The sequence below is a fragment of the Balaenoptera ricei genome, chromosome 2 (genome assembly GCF_028023285.1).
Source record: "Balaenoptera ricei isolate mBalRic1 chromosome 2, mBalRic1.hap2, whole genome shotgun sequence".
Classification (NCBI taxonomy): domain Eukaryota; kingdom Metazoa; phylum Chordata; class Mammalia; order Artiodactyla; family Balaenopteridae; genus Balaenoptera; species Balaenoptera ricei.
In genome coordinates this window covers 79,259,903-79,276,639 of record NC_082640.1, presented here as the reverse complement: position 1 = coordinate 79,276,639, position 16,737 = coordinate 79,259,903, and the positions used below count along the sequence as shown (strand labels likewise).

At 41.4% G+C, this 16,737-nt stretch overlaps 1 protein-coding gene across 8 annotated transcripts in view; it reads right to left on the bottom strand.

The window, feature by feature from the left end:
• ZNF280D (zinc finger protein 280D) overlaps positions 1-3,741 on the bottom strand; it is a 123,583-nt gene extending 119,842 nt beyond the window's left edge. For 4 of the 8 annotated variants that reach the window (XR_009500824.1, XR_009500825.1, XR_009500823.1 and 1 more), the window contains exon 1: positions 3,501-3,741. The gene's annotated coding sequence lies outside the window, so the exon portion shown is untranslated. The remainder of the gene's footprint in view (positions 1-3,500) is intronic. The other 4 variants (XM_059913211.1, XM_059913212.1, XM_059913214.1 and 1 more) reach the window with 1 other exon arrangement.
• Between the last annotated feature and the right edge of the window lie 12,996 nt (positions 3,742-16,737).

The following is a 16,737-nucleotide window of genomic DNA, read 5'->3' as shown; positions in this document are numbered from 1 at the left end:
GGGAGGATCCCACATGCCGCGGAGCAACTAGGCCCGTGAGCCACAACTACTGAGCCTGCGCGTCTGGAGCCTGTGCTCCGCAACAAGAGAGGCCGCGATAGTGAGAGGCCGCGATAGTGAGAGGCCGCGCACCGCGATGAAGAGTGGCCCCCACATGCCGCAACTAGAGAAAGCCCTCGCACAGAAACGAAGACCCAACACAGCCATAAATAAATAAATAAATAATTTTTAAAAAATAAAGTTCCTTTTGATCTAGAAGATAAAGAGTGGTATCTATTTTTCCTGTTATATTGAGAATTAAAAGAATCCTTAAAACAAAACTGCTTTGGAAAAAAATCAATAAAAATCCCAAAAACACATTTTTGAAAAATGTTACCAAGTAAATCAAATCATTATATATCTTTAAAACAACTTGACTGAAAAAATCAAATATTTTTGAGTCCTCTGAAGCAGGAAAAAATAAACTATTCAGGACTATATATTTAATTAGTATGTCAAAAATATTTCTCATCATTCAAAAGTTACTTTTGAAATAACAAAATATATTGTCAACAATCTCCAATTTCCTGTCATCTAAAACTATCATTTACTTTCTATTTACAAAAATTGCTATTCCGCGTAGGTACATCCCCTGCCCAATTAGTAAAGAAAAAGAAATCTTGGTATGGTTCTAAATGTTCTCTTCAATAAATAAAACAGTGTGGGAGAGAAGGGTACAAAATTATTTATTCCTTTCCTTTGCCCTCCTCTCCCTTACTAAGAAAGCCAATGCTGGGTAGTAAAACACTGGACTGAAGAAGCAGGACTGGATGAGATAGCCTAACTGGAAAGAATGAGTTGAAGTGGAGATGCTGAGGTTTGCAGTCCTCCAAAACCAAACTACCCCAGAACTTTCTATTTCTCACAGCTCACTACTCCTACAAGGGTCTTGAGCAAACTTTCAAAGGAGGCAAAGTCTGATATCTACTGTCTCCTCTCCCCTAGCCACTGTAGGCTCTGATGTCAACTAGAGCAGCAATTCCAAGTTTCCTAAACTAGGTAAGTTAGTTCTATCCTTCAAAACTGCTCCCCTCCTTCATCCCCAAACACCCATTTCTAGACAATTGCTCCCAACTATGTGTTATCAGATTACTGCAGTAAAACTCTTACCAAATACTAATGCCAAAATATCACCCCATAGACTATCTGCTAATTGCAAAGGGAAATGCTTACAGTGGAAAGATAGTCTGTCACCATCTTATCCAAGAGATCAAATTTAGGATTACCAACAGGATAACCCCACTTTACGTGCCTTCTGATGTTGTATAATGAGCAGTACACTGCATGACTTGTGAAGTATTCTTGCCAAAAATATTTAGCCTGATCTACTCAAGCCTTTAGACCTAACTTCAAGTTTATAGGAAGTATAGGGGATACAGGGTACAGTTAAACCCCATGAGGAAGAAACTGTCGGTAAAATACAGAATGTAGGTTATTCCACGAGCCTACTGGCTTGGTCTCTTCAAAAGGTCAATGTAATTAAAAAAAAAAGAGGGAACTACACTAAATTAAAAGGAACTAACACAAATGTAATGCATGACTGTTCCAAAATAAATGACTAAAAAGAACATTTTGGGGACAACAAGGAACATGTGAAGAACACGTGAATACATACTACACACATACATTAGATTATCAGGAATTATGTAGGGATTATTCTTAACTTTAAGTGTGATTATCCTATTGCAGTTACATAGAAAATTGACCTTAATCTTATGATCTACATACTGAGACACACACAGTACTTCGGTGTGAACTGTCGTGATGTATGAAATATGTTTTGAAAATGTTCACCAAAAACAACCGTGAGATAGGTGGGTAAAGCAAATGTGGCAAAACAGTAACAACCGTAAAAACTAGGTGGTGGGTATGAGGGCTCAACCCGGCTATTCAACGTTTCAAAGTCTGGGGAAAAAAATAACATGAAAACTTAAATAACAAAAAGTTAAAAAGCTAAGAAATGAACTCTTAAAAATAAAAATGCGAAGGAAGGGGCAAATGAATAGTGCTTCTTAAATTTTGTAGGTGAGCCTCCTTTGCTCTTTTCCTCACTCACTTCATTCTCACAAAAAAATGAAACATAGTGAATGGAGCACTGAATGAGGAATCCGAAGACTTAAGGTTCTAGAAAAGGCTCTATCACTTCCTAGCCATGACTTCATTAGAGACCTCTCACCCTGAGCTCTCTTTCCTAACCTTCAAAATCAGTTCTAGCAGCAAACACCACTGTAAAAGGGGTTAGGAGATACGTATCAGCCGGTAACAATGACCCATACAAATGCAAGATACAATTAGAATGGTATTTGTACTGATGTTTTAAAACATCCAGAGCACACAGCCCCAACTTAATTCTCTAAGCAAACCAGTGCCTTGGTCACAGGCACAGTAAGTTTCTGCTTAGAGACAGCCTGAGTTGGCACAGTAATCCCCCAAAGCAGGACACCTCACAATTGCAGAGAGGTGGCTTTTGTACTTTAAATCACTCCTCTAATGCTTCAATTTTATGTTTAATGCCGCTAAAAGACGTCAAATTCTTAAAACACAGTTCAAACCTGAAAACAATAAATAAATCAGGTTTAAGTTCACAGAATTTTTTTTTTTTTTAACTAACAACTCTTGGCAAACAAAGAGAACCCCCTGGAACGAAGGTCTCCCGTGCTTGCAGAAATGGGTTTACTTTGACGTTTCTCCTCTCTAGCCGATCGCTCCGTAAAAGCGTTTAACACTTGAGATAAGTTGGGAGGAACTCCGTCCATCTCTAGAGCAGGATAAAACCTCAGAGTGAGATCATTCTTTCCGTCTCACGAAGTGAAACCTGCAAGCTCAGTTAGGGAACGGTATTATCAAGTCCACGTTTCTCCTCAGGGCCCCTCTCCTGCAGACAATAACGGGACGTGTAGGGCAGAGCCGGGAAGTCCTTTGACAAGGAGGGTGTGAGCAGGTACTGACTGGTCATCCGGGCGGGGGAACCTGGGCCCTAGGGTCCCCGAGCTTCAAAGTTCGGCACCCCCTGTGGTCTCTGCCTACGACTCACGAGACTCGGGGGGAGAGCTGGAGCGAGAAGGGCACGGGTCCCCGCCAAACAGCGGCACAAAATGTACGGAAGACCAAGGGAGCAGCCTCCGAAAAGAAAAGCCCAAACCAGGCCAGGGGCAAACAGGCCCTGGGGGGCGAGGCGGGGCGGGGAAACGGCGTCGTTCGCGGCCTGCGCGGCCCCGGCCTGCCACACCGAGCTGGCTGCCGCGTCGCGCCGCGATCCCTCCCCCGCCAGGGCCGGCGCAAGATGGCGGTCCGGCCGCCGCCGCGCAGCCGGTCCCCTCCCCCGCGCCCTGGGCGCTCTCGGCGACCCGCGCCGGCCTCGACACCCCCAGCCCGGCGCCCCCGGAGTGAGGCGGCGCAGGCCGCGCGGGAGGGCCTCTGCCTGCTGCAGCGCGGGGCGGGCGGGGGCGGGGGGCGCTTACCGTGAGCGGAGCGGATCGGCCTGACTGGGGCCCTGAGGAGGAGGAGAAAGAGGAGGAGGAAAAGGAGGAGCACGAAAAACTACACGGCGGCGACGGCGGCGGCTCCCATTGCGGAGCAGGCGGCCGAGCCGTGGGCGGGGTGGGGGGGCTCTCGAGGAGCCGGCGCGCTGCCTCATGGGTAGGCTCCGGGTCAGCCTCCGCGCGTCCGGGCTCCCTTTCTTCTCGCCGACGCGGAAGGCGGGCACGGGCATGTGCGCCGCGTTGCGGGTCCTCGAAGGCTCCGGCGCCCAGCCACGCGCGGGCAGCGGCCGAAGGTCACGGACTGGGTCGGGGCTGGAGTGGCCGTGGGTGCCGCCTGCTCCCCGGCCAGCAATCCTGAAATCTGGATTTCTCCATCGAATCTGAAGACGTGGAAACACGAGTTCCGGGGCCTCCCTGTGTGTAATAGCTAGTTCTCTGCAGGCTTGGAAAGTAAGAAGGTCTAGGAAGAGAGGCGCCATTAAAAAGAAACACCTGGGGCTTCCCTGGTGGCGCAGTGGTTAAGAATCCGCCTGCCAGTGCAGGACACACGGGTTCAAGCCCTAGTCGGGGAAGATCCCACATGCCGCAGAGCAACTAAGCCCATGCACCACAGCTGCTGAGCCTGCGCTCTAGAGCCCGCGAGCCACAACTACTGAAGCCCGTGGGCCTAGAGCCCGTGCTGTGCAAGGAGAGAAGCCATCGCAATGAGAAGCCCACGCACCGCAATGGAGAGTAGCCCCCGCTCACCGCAGCTAGAGAAAGCCCGCGGGCAGCAACGAAGACCCAACGCAGCCAAAAATAATAAATTAAATAAATAAATTTTAAAAAGAAAAAACAGAAACACTGTGCCTGAGCGGCGGCGAAGACCACACAACAGATGAGAAAAAGAAGTGGAGAAGGTTCTTTTAATAATTGGCTACCTTTGCCAAATTTGTTTCAAACTTGAGATTTTGCTTCCGTCTCCTTCAATTCCTAACTGCCATATGGATACCTGTAATAACTAAAAAAACGAAAACAAAAACAAAAGATAAGTGCATTTACAAGAACACCTGTTAAGATACTGCTTGCACAAATACTTGCAAAACATTGTACTCTGATCTGTAAGGAAAGTTTCCTTTCCCAGTTGTACTCACAAGAGATGGATGTCAGTAGTGGTCCAGCTCTCAAGAGTGACCTGGACTTGAAATCTTGCCTTGTTAGATCCTTAATACACACCAAACACTGCACTCACCATTCAATCACTGGATCGTAGTAATTCATCCCGCCGGTTTGAAATCAGTTTCTTCTTTCTCAACCAGACTGTCCCCAGCTTTTCTTTGGCATTTATCATTACAGTTGTTTCCTTATTGATTACCACTCCCAGACCAGTCTTTGCCGAAGACCACTTGAATTAGCCCTAGAAACCTGGAATGGCTACAGATGACCATGACCTACTCTTCTCCCAGCTGGGCCAGGGATAGTCCACTCAGCTTTCCCTTTGTTGTAGGCACTGCAAATAAGTTTCACAGGAAAACAGAATAGTCAAAACAGCAAACATGGAAAGCTAAAAGTTCAAAAATCTTGGAGCATTCTTAAGTCATTATATTTCAAATGTTTCCAATATAGTTCCTAATGGTTAGCAAAGGGTGTTACAGTATGAAAGTGAACTTAAAATTTCACTCTGTATTCTACAGTCTGGTCCTCAGTTTGCAGAGATAGAAAGTTAATGTTGTTAACCTCCAGAGCTAATTTTGGGGGGGGGGGGGATTTTTTTTTTTTTAATTCAAACAAAGTCACAAAAATTATAATCATCCTCATCAGTTCACTCAGTCCCATGTAACCAGAGCTAATTTAAATCCAGTGGGATGATTCATGCCAACCAGACTTACTAGAGACTGGTTAAACCAAATTCTTCATAACTGCCAAGAAGACCAGAAAACTGTGTACACATTTTTACTCAAAAGGAACATTTACATGAGAAGCCAAATTTTAAAGGATATCGGGTGAGTATGAAATCAACAAGTTGGATGATTTATTTCACTACTTCATTCTCAAAACTCCTCCCTTGGATCTATAACACAACTGTCTTGGTTCTCTTGACACTATCCATACCTTCCCATCATTTTTAAGTGCTTCCTCTGACTTGTTATATTTTCTGCCCCTTTACATTCTGTATGGGCTAAGTATCCTCACAGTACTCATTCTCCTTAAGTGAGATCATGTGCCACTCTTTCCTGACTGTAACAGATATAGATGATTTCCCAGTTCTATTCCACAACTCTATTGTGTTCACCCAAATTCGGGTGGAATAATCATCACCACAACCCCAACTCCAAGAATAGTACAACTAGCCTAAAACTATAGTACAGCTAGCCTCACCTCCCTTTGAACTAGTTATTGTTTCATAAACCAATCAGCGTGAAGACCAGGATTTTTGTTTGACTGTGAGCAAAAGAGAAGTTCATTCTTTTTCTGGATGATATGGCATTAGAATGTGAATACCGGAAAAACTACAGCCTTCCTTGTGTGTGTGCTACTGAGAGCCAACTGAGAGTAAAGCTAACGTGGAGGAGGAAGGGCTGGGCAAATCAATCACAGGAAAAGGAAGTCAATCCCTGAGAGCATCATAAACCTCCAAATCAAACGCAACCTGAACCCCATTCTGCTGCTAGACTTCTCTGTTATATAAGCCAATAAATTCCCTTTTCTGTTTAAGTCGAAGGGGTTCAAAATAAGCCACTGTGGCATAAAAATTATTTTTAGCCAAAGGCATTTTTAAAAAATATTTATTTACTTAGTTGGCTGCGCCGGGTCTTAGCTGCGGCATGCAGGATCTTCGTTGCAGCATGCAGGATCTTTTAGTTGCGACATGCAGGCTCTTAGTTGGGACATGGGGGACCTAGTTCCCTGACCAGGGATCAGACCCGGGCCCCCTGCATTGGGAGCGCAGAGTCTTAACCACTGGACCACCAGGGAAGTCCCTAGCCAAAGGTTATTTGAGTTCCTGACATCCCTTATCTGCCTAAAAGCAGAGCCTTCCAAAAGAACTCAATTGTCATAAATCTCCTCCCAGGGAGCAACTAGGGAAGACTGACTTATGGCTAGAGACTATGAGAATTGTCACCACACCTAAACAGACATTGTCACAAACTATCATATCTCCCACCTATTCTCTTAAGGGCCCATTTATCTTTCCTAAAAGTCATTGGTTTTCCCATAAATGCCCTCTCTCCCTCACCCCCCTTCTAAGAAGTTATTTGTTTTCACATAAATGCCTTTCTCCCCTTCCCCTTCATCTATTAAAATAGTATGTAAGCTCCAAATTCTAACTACACCTTTGAGTCACATTTCTTTGTGAACTCCCATACATGGTATGTGATTAAAATCTATCTTTTCTCTTGCTAACCTGTCTTTTGTCAGTTTAATTTGCAGGTACCCCAAAACTAAATATAAGAGGGTAGAGAGAAAGCTTTTCCTCCCTGACAAAGCCAATATTAGTTTGGTTTTCTGTTATCTGCAACTGAAAGCATCCTAACTGGTAGAGACAATGATAAATATTCACCATCTTATCTTCCTCTGTATACCCAGGAAATCCACATTTCCTAGCTCCCTGACTTCTACATCAGGCTGTGTGACTATTTCTGGCCAGTGGAACACAGAAGCAGTGATTGCCTAATCTAAACCTTACCCTTAAAACCTCTAGTGATTTATAGTTCCTTTTTGTTTTTTGCACATCAGTCAGCCAGATACAGAAAACTCTGAGGAGCTAAGGAATGGCAGCAATGTTAGATGGAAGGACCCTGGGTCTCTTAATAATTACACAGAGCACTTTCACCCCACTGATCCTCATTGTACTGATTAGAGCAAAACATAAATCTTTATTGGGTTAAGACACTAGGATTTTAGGGTTGTTTGTTACAATAGTAACAATCACCTACTTGGATTAATAATAGAAATGGTGGCCAACTATAACAAAAAATCTAAAATATATGGCATTAGTTTAGCATAGCAGTCATGTAGGAATTAAGAAATGTAGTAGGCTGGATAACTGTAGATTCATATCAGGCAGTGGCTAAGCTGTTGCCTATAATACATTAGAAAGCAGATTAGAACAAGTACATAATTTGTAGCTCTATGGGAAGAGTTCAGAAAGCAATATTAATAGTGGATGTTGGTGGTTTTTTATGTGATTAACAGGGCATTACCAGGAAGAGATTAGCATAGAAGAGAATTAACCAATTTACAAACAGAACTGAAACGGAATAGAGTCCAGCATTTGGGGGCCTTGCAGGGTTTGGAAACACAATACTTCTACATAAAAGGCTTTGAGCTAGGAAGCCCCAGTAGGAGATGAAGAAAATGACTCAGCCTTTAGGAAAGATCAGATTACACATGTTTATTTCAGATAGCACCTACTGTTTCAGATAGCCTCAAAGTAACAGCCGTTATTTTTTGTTTCCAGCTTCATTGAGGTGTAATTGACAAAATTATATACACTTAAAATGTACAACGAGATGATTTGATATACATATTCATTGTGAAATGATTACCACAATCAGGTTAATTAACACACCCATCACCTCATGTAGTTTGTGTGTGTGTGTGTGTGTGTGTAGTGAGAAAGCTTAAAATCTACTCTTAGAAAATTTTAAGTACGCAATACAGTATTATGCTGTACATTAGATCTCCAGAACTCACTCATCTTAAAATTGAAAGCTTGTACCCTTTAACCAGCATGTCTCCAAAGAAGCAGCAATTAAATCGAGAGAAAGAGAGATCTAATCAAGAAAGCAGAGAAATATGGCAGCTTTTAGAACTATGTCTCCAGAGGGAATATTTTGGTACTTCAACCATGACTCCTGGATATTTATCCACCTTTTTTTGGGTGCTCCCTTTGCCTGAAGTTTCAATGTACTTTTACTTCCAGCAGCCAAAACCTGCAGCTCTTTTTCAGAGGACTATGCTCAGGCTATTGCAGCCACTTTGCCTGCCTTCACAGAGACTGGAAGTACCTGGGAAATTAGCCTGGTAAATAGGGCGAGCTCTTAACCAAGGCCTGATAAATGCAGGAGTGTGAAAGCCCTAACTCCCCTGTCTTGGGTGGGAGGCATCCTTTACACTCCAGAATTCTCCTGTAGGATCAGGCTGAAGCTACCTCTGTAGCTTTTTATCTAAAGTTGTATCCTTGCTTATGTGCATGTTAAGCTATTACCCCAGATCCAAAGCCACCCTTCTTAACTCAGCTTTGTAATGCTGGGGGCTGGGAATCTGCAAACCAGTTTTGTGCTTTGCCAGGTGCTCCCTGTTATGTTCTGCCAACAGAGGACACTTGAAGGAGACTGAAAGGCTGGAAGAGGAAAAGGCCTTTGCTCCTTCCTGTTTACTTCTATTTGTTTTATGTTCCTGTCATGATGTATCCAGCAACTTTTCATTAGTCCCAGCAGCAACAGTTCATTCCAGTAGCAGAGGCTGAAGCCAGTTTACAGTTTTCCTAATGCTTGCAGAACTAGTCTCATTGCACCCCCATAGAGATATCAACACCAGCCACCATCACCCCCTCCTCAAAGGCCTGGGTCCCAGTTCTGTGGTACCTCTCCTCCAAGCTCAGAGATTCCAGCACCAGTTGAGCAGTGCCCCTTTCTCAGAGGTCTGAGTTTCAGCTCCATGGGGCCAATCCTTCAGGCGTCTAAGAGTTTGTTATGAACTGCATATATGTGTCTCCTCAAAATTCCTATGTCGAATCCCTAATCCCCAGTGTGATGGTGTTTGGAGACAGGGCCTTTGGAAGGTACCTCTCTCCTCTTCTTCCTCCCCTTCCTCTCTCTTCTCTTTCTCTCTCTCCCTCTCCCTCTCTCTGTCTCTCAATACGGCAAGAAGGGAGCTGTCTACAAGCCAGGAGGCAGGTCCTCAACAGACCACATCTGCCACACCTTGGTCTTCGATTTCCCAGCCTCCAGATCTGTGAGAAATAAATGTTTGTTGTTTAAGCCACCCAGTCTGTGGTACTTTTGTAATAGCAAGCCCAACTAACTATAAAACAGTGTTAGTCATTCAACCATCTTCTCTTTGTTCCCTCAGCCCTAGAGGTGGTCGCTGCTTCCTGTAGTTGCTACATCCACGATATTTAATGTTCTCTTTTTGCCTTTAACAATTCTTTATTTTAAATTCTCTTTGCTAAAATAACTAGTATGCTTCTGTCTCCTAACTGGATCCTGAGTGATACACTTGACTTCCTCTTCTCCCTTGTTCTGCTGTTCCTATTGCTATGCAATGTTCTTAATAAGTCATTGTTCACAAATCCTCTTCTCAGGATCTGTTTCTGGGCAACTCAGTCTAAAACAGACTAAGAAAGAATTTCAGGTGTTGTTAATGGCATATTGAACTGAGTGGAAACAAATAGATCACAACACTACTACATTTTTTGAGGAAATTGTATTGCCAAAGTAACCATGCCCCTAATCTGAAATTATTTTTAATTGATTAAGCTATAAAACCATCTTTGGTTGACCCCCAGGCTCTTCAAGTATGAAAACTATGCAGTCTCCAAGGAGAGCAAACTCTCATTCAGATATGGCCATGGAAGATTATGGACAAGGAAAACTTCCCAAGGGTAGAGCCAGAGGAAATGGAGAAAGAGTCTGTGATGGTTAATTTTATGTGTCAACTTGACTGGGCTAAGGGATGCCCAGATAACTGGTAAAACATTATTTCTGGGTGCGTCTGTGAGGGTGTTTCCAGATGAGATTAGCATTTGAATCAGTAGCCTGAATAAAGAAGATTGCCTTCACCAGTGTGGGTAGGTGTCATCCAATCTCTTGAGGGTTGAATAGAGTAAGAGAGGCAGAGGAAGGGCGAATTTGCCCTGTCTGCTTGAACTGGGATGTCCACCTTTTCCTGCCCTCAGATATCAGCCTTGGGCCTTTGGACTCAAACCCGGACTTACACCATTAGGTCTCCTGGTTCTCAGCTTTTAGACTGGGACTGAATTATATCACCAGCTTTCCTGGTTCTCTAGCTGTATATACAGATATATAGATTTTATACATGGAAATTTATTAGGTAGATAGATTGATAGATAAATAGATAATCTCCTATTGCTTCTGTTTGTCTGGAGACCCTAATACAGAATCTCCCCAAAGGAAGAATTAGAGCTTAATCACCTAATCAAGGAAATTTCTTCACCCCTGGAATAGAGGGCCTTCAAAATGATTTGTAACCAGGATTTCAGAATTGCTATGGAGCAGTGTCTGCTTTGTCTCTCATTCTTCTCCTTTCCTAACAAAGGTGTCTTTTGCAGTTATCCTTCATTTCTACCATTGTATATTGGGTGTAAGTCTGGTGAGAGAAGTATATATTTTTTTTCTTAGTTTATAGGTCACCAGAACATGAGAAGTCATATCTACATCTGATGGAGCGATCTGGGATTTTAAGCTACATGCAATGACTTGATAAGACTTTGGATTATATATTTTGGAGATGGGTCAGTATGACAGAGGAAGAGAAAAATGGATATTTGGGACCAGAAGGGTGGATTGAATTAGAGACCATCACTTCATTTCTTCCTTTGAACATTTCCAATTTCCCTTACATTCACGTGGCAGCGTATGGCTAGTTTAGGCCAGTGGAATGTCATCAGAAGCAATTTACACCAATGCTACTGAGGGTGTAGTTCAGAGACCAGTGTCGTTCTGACTAGTTTGTTTCTGATCCATAACAAGGTAAGTACAGCAAATGAAAGTGTTTAGAAACCTTTATAGAAATTTTACATTCTCACAACATTTTTATTGTCTTTTACAAAAGTAATAGTCTGCAGTAGATTGGAAAGTATTTTAAGAAGTCGTCCTTTGCTATAGATAGTTTGAATAGCTGTATTCTAACATCACTTCTAGCCCGGTCTCCAAAATCACTTAACATCTTCTAAGATCTTTTTGTTCTTCAGTTGATACAGAGGATCCACCAGAGTATTTTGAATCCCTGGAAGACTGCACTGGGTATAACTAACCTGGAATTTCTGAATGACTGTTGGAAGAGAAACACCTCCCCCACCAAACACATCAGTCTACACTAGACCATGAGACCATGAGGTGAGTAATAAATAGACCATAATATGTTAAGTCACTGAGATTTGGGGGTTATTTGTTTGAGTAGCTAGTGTGAGTTATCCAACTACATTGTTACTGAATTTTCCTAGGACAGTGACTTCTATTTCTATACTCATGATTCCTGAATTTATATCTTCAAAGCATCAGAGCCATATATCTTATGACATACTTGACAATCCCATTTAGATGTCCGACAGGGACCAAAAAAGTCAACATTTCTAAAACTTAATCCACTATGCTCCCTCTCTTTTTCCTTATCTATTCCATTGTGTTGAACCATATCACAATCCCTCCAATTTTCCAACCCTGAAACCTAGGAGTAACCCTCAGCTTCTCCTTCTCCTTCTCTAGTGCCCACCATAACCAATAAACCCACCACCAAGATCTGAAGATTCTTTACCTTCTTAACCTTCCAACCCTTTCCCTATTCTCTTTTTTTCAATATCTATTTATTATTTTTTTTTAATTTATTTTTGGCTGCATTGGTCTTCCTTGCTGCATGCAGGCTTTCTCTAGTGGCGGTGAGCAGGGGCTACTCTTCATTGTGGTGAGCAGGCTTCTCTTGTTGCCGAGCACGGGCTCTAGGTGCGTGGGCTTCAGTAGTTGTGGCACACGGGCTCAGTAGTTGTGGCTTGCGGGCTCTAGAGCGCAGGTTCAGTAGTTGTGGCGCATGGGCTTAGTTGCTCCGCGGCATGTGGGATCTTCCTGGACCAGGGATCGAACCTGTGTCCCCTGCACTGGCAGGCAGATTCTAAACCACTGTGCCACCAGGAAGTCCCCCTTTCCCTATTCTTGATTTCTAGTTCCTCTACTCTATCTCATTTGAGTGAAAAAAATCTTCTATTGTATACTTCCAAATTAATTCCTTCCAGTGTCATTAAGACACCTCTCTAAAAATCAAATCTAAGTATGTAACATCCATGCTTTAAAAATACATCAATTTTTTTACATAGTTCTTAAGAAAAAATTGTGCTCCTTAACATGATGGGCTAGATACTATGGATTGGCTACTTGAATCGCCATCCCACTCTCCTTCTAAATGGAGATGATGGAAAGCTACAAACTATAATATATTCCCCATATAGCCTTGCTGCTAGAGTGCTAGGTATAGTAGGTTCTGCCAAATCTGGTTCTACCTCTGAAAATGAGGTAGGAGCTATCTTCTCTTATAATAACTTCTCCTGGCAAGTAAGGTTATGAAGACGTGACTGTTAGAGGCAATTGCAGTAGCTAAGTTCTAGTATCTATTCACCAGCCCCACAGACATGAGAGGCAATTGAGGCAACATCAATGGCGGCAGCAGCAGCTTCCTGAACCCTGGATCTCAGCTTTGAAATCATAGCAGCCCCTTGACTTCTATGCCTCCAGCCCTTCTCCTAATATGGCATTTTCCTCTATTAAATATCTTTCTGTCTGAAATACCTAAAGTAGTTTCTATTTCCTGCACCACAACCTGATGAATTAACATGACGTACGGAGGCTTTTTATGATCTTTCCCCATTTTCTCTCATCAACCTGATCTCACTGCCACTTCATCCACATCCATCCCTATACATTGTAGTTGAGCCATGCTGAACTACTTGCAGATTCTCAAATGTACCATGTTTTCCTTATTCATGTTACCCTTCTTCAACTTTCTAGCTCCTATTTATTCTTTAAGATTTAACTTGAACCTTACCTATTCTGGGAAACCTTCCCTGATATCTCTGCCCTCATCTGCTAGCTTGTAATCAAAACTTCTCGTTCTTTTTTTGCTACATAGCATCTGAGTCCCATACTTATGTTTGAGATACTCCCCGTTCTTATGGGACAGCGGCTGCTACCTCCAAAGAAACTAAAAATGCTAGCTACTTGCTTTCCCATCTCCCTTGTGCACGTGATCTAGGATCTGCCAATCAAACACCTCTACCCCAGATTATGAATTAGAAGCTGATGGCACAAAAAAGCATGGATTTGGGGGTTTTTGGGCAGAACTCTGACAATGTGTAGCAGTAGGGAAGGCACCTAAAACCAGTTCTAGAGGCAATAGTGCCAGTAATTGTAGCAATAGTGGTATAGGCACTTTGAGCTGGAGTGTCTGTACTAGTTCCTTTCCAGTCTAGTTCTGTGTGATTTAGAAAGTTGCTCTGGATGCATAGTCTCTGAGACTGGTTTTTAAGCCTTCCAAGAGACTTTATGTACTAACCAATAGCTCTTTAATAAATTCCTTTTCTGTTTAAATAAGTGAGTCTGTTTCTATTGTTTACAACCAAGAACTTTGATTGATATAATACCCTCTCTGCTCTCTCTCCCACTGCACTTTGTATTTGTGAGTTTGTTCAGCAAATATTTCCTCCTGTATACTCCAAGTAAACTGTCCTGCTCTACTGGTGTTGGGCTTGATCATATGTTTTCCTTTGGCCGATGGGATGTCAGCATTTGCAATTCAAACAGAGGCTTGAAATATGCTTCAGTGTTTGAGCTTGCTCTCCTGTGCTCCAATAATGAGAAGAGCATGTCCCAGGTTGCTGGTGATTATTCAGCCTGGAGCCCAGAGTGAGACACATGGAGCAGATCACATACCTTAAGCAGCCACTGGTCCAAAGACAAGGGACACATGGAGCTGCCCTGTACCCAGTCTTCATTGGAGAGCTCAGACCCTGGAGCCATCCCACAGAACTATGAGCAAGAGAATAAGCTTGCTATTTTAAGTCACTGGACTCTGTTTATTTTCTTTTGTCCTTTTAATTTTTTAATTAAGGTATAATTGACATACAACCATATATTAGCTCAAGTATACAATGTAATGTTTTGATATTTGTATATATTGTGAAATGATCACCACAATAAATCCAGTTAACATCTGTCCATACATAGTTAAAATTTTTTTTATTGTGATGAAATCTTTCAAGATTTACTCTCTTAGGAACTTTCAAATATGTAATACAGTATTAATAACTATAGTGGCCATGCTGTACATTACATCCCATGGCTTATTTATTTTATAACTGGAAGCTTCTATCTTTTGACTCCCTTCACGCATTTCTCCCACCCCCACCGGGTGGCAACCACCAGTCTGTTCTATCTATGAGCTTGGTTTTTAGTTTTTGGTTTGTTTGCTTTTTTAGATTCCACAAATAAGTGAGATCATACAGTATTTGTCTTTCTCTGTCTGACTTATTTCACTTAGCATAATGCCCACAAGGACCATCCATACAGTTGCATATGGTGAGATCTCATCCTTTTTTATGGCTGAACAATATTCCTGTGTGTGTATGAATATATATATATATATATATATATATATATATATATATATATATATATATATATACTCTTTATCCATTCGTTCATCAGTGGACACTTAGGTTGTTTCCATAGCTTGGTTATTATAAACAATGCTGCAATGAATATGGGGGTGCAGCTCTCTTTTCAAGACAGTGATATCGTTTCTTTCAAATATACATACCCAGAAGTGGAACTGCTGGATCACATGGTATAACAGGAATAAGGTGATATCTCATTGTTGTTTTGATTTGCATTTCCCTAGTGATCAGTGACGCTGAGCTTCTTTTCATGTACCTGTTGGGCTTCTGTATTTCTTCTTTGGAAAAATGTCTATACAGATCCTCTGGCCATTTTTAAATTGGATTGTTTGGTTTTTTGCTTTTGAGTTGTTTGAGTTCTTTATATATTTTGGGTAGTAACCCCTTATCAGATATACGATTTGCAAATATTTCCTCCATTCTAAGTCATTGCATTCTTATGCAGCATTCCATCTATAGCTGACTAACATAGTATGTAATTATTAATAGCTATAGTAATAATCAGCCTATATTGTAATAGTTTACTTGTCTGTTGCTCTCCACTGGACTGGAAGCTTATTGAGAGTGAAGACTGTGTATTATTGGCTTTTACATTTCCAGTGATTATTACAAAACCTATACCAAGTGTCAATGAATGTTTGATGAATTAATAAACAGATAACTGAATGAATGGCAAGTATTCTAAAAAACTGCAATTTGGAAGTCTTCTACCACTATAGAAGGCTTGTAGAACAACATTTCTTTATTAAAGGATTTTCTTCTTCAGTCAAAATATAGTAAAATTGATTTTATTAAAGCTGGATTGAATTATTGCATGGCAATACAACCATTCTTTCCCATGAATACTCTCTTTTTATCTTACTTAGGGTTTTGGATGCTCCTCAACACAGGACCAGCTCATAATAAACATGTTCAGTGAATTTCATTTCAATCCATTCTTTCTAAAACTCCTTAGTTATAGATTTATACACAAACTCTTCTACTGCTTCTATAGATAGTTGGTTACTTACATTATGTATGGGTTCTACTAGTTTTATTTTCAAACGTTAAATTAATTTCCATGTTTTCCAATTTCGGCTTATTTGGTAGTATCTCACCATCACCCCCATGCACCAAATACCTAAACCATAGTTGAAATATAATAAAAAACTGTTAAATTAATTTGACATTTATTTTATTAATAGTTCCCTGGTAAAATTTTGATGCAATCATCTTGACTAGGGGGTATTTTGGTACAGACTAAAATAGAAACCCATATATTTGTTTTATTTTGACAAAATATACAAAATGATTTTTCTCACATAATTACTGACGTCATCAGTTGGAATAAAGATCAGGAACGGGATGAGGCTCAGAGATGAAGTGAGTATAAGGAATGAGGTGTAAACAACAAAAGTGAGTTTATATTTTGTCACGACCATGACCATTTTGATGTCTGTAACAACTGCATCAAAGTGGTTATGTCAATAAACAGAGTTCAAAACTATGCATATGTCCTGTCTCTGTGACTAAGTTTAAGCCCTAAAGCAGTGGTAGGGTACTGGATATAAATAGACAGATGTATTTCTCTAATTACTATAAGTGATAATATTTCTAAGTGATAGCAGGTGGATGTATGTAGTATAATCCATAAATCTGTTGACTGAGTACACATGAACAGCATTTACTAATCAAATAAAGATGTAACACATTTCATCCAAAACATTCAATAATATACATAATCATAGTTATGTATCATAATGAAAGATAAATGACAAAGAGTTCACAAAAATGATAATCAGTGTTTTTCCAGTTTATTGAGATATAATTGACATGTGGCGTGATATAAGT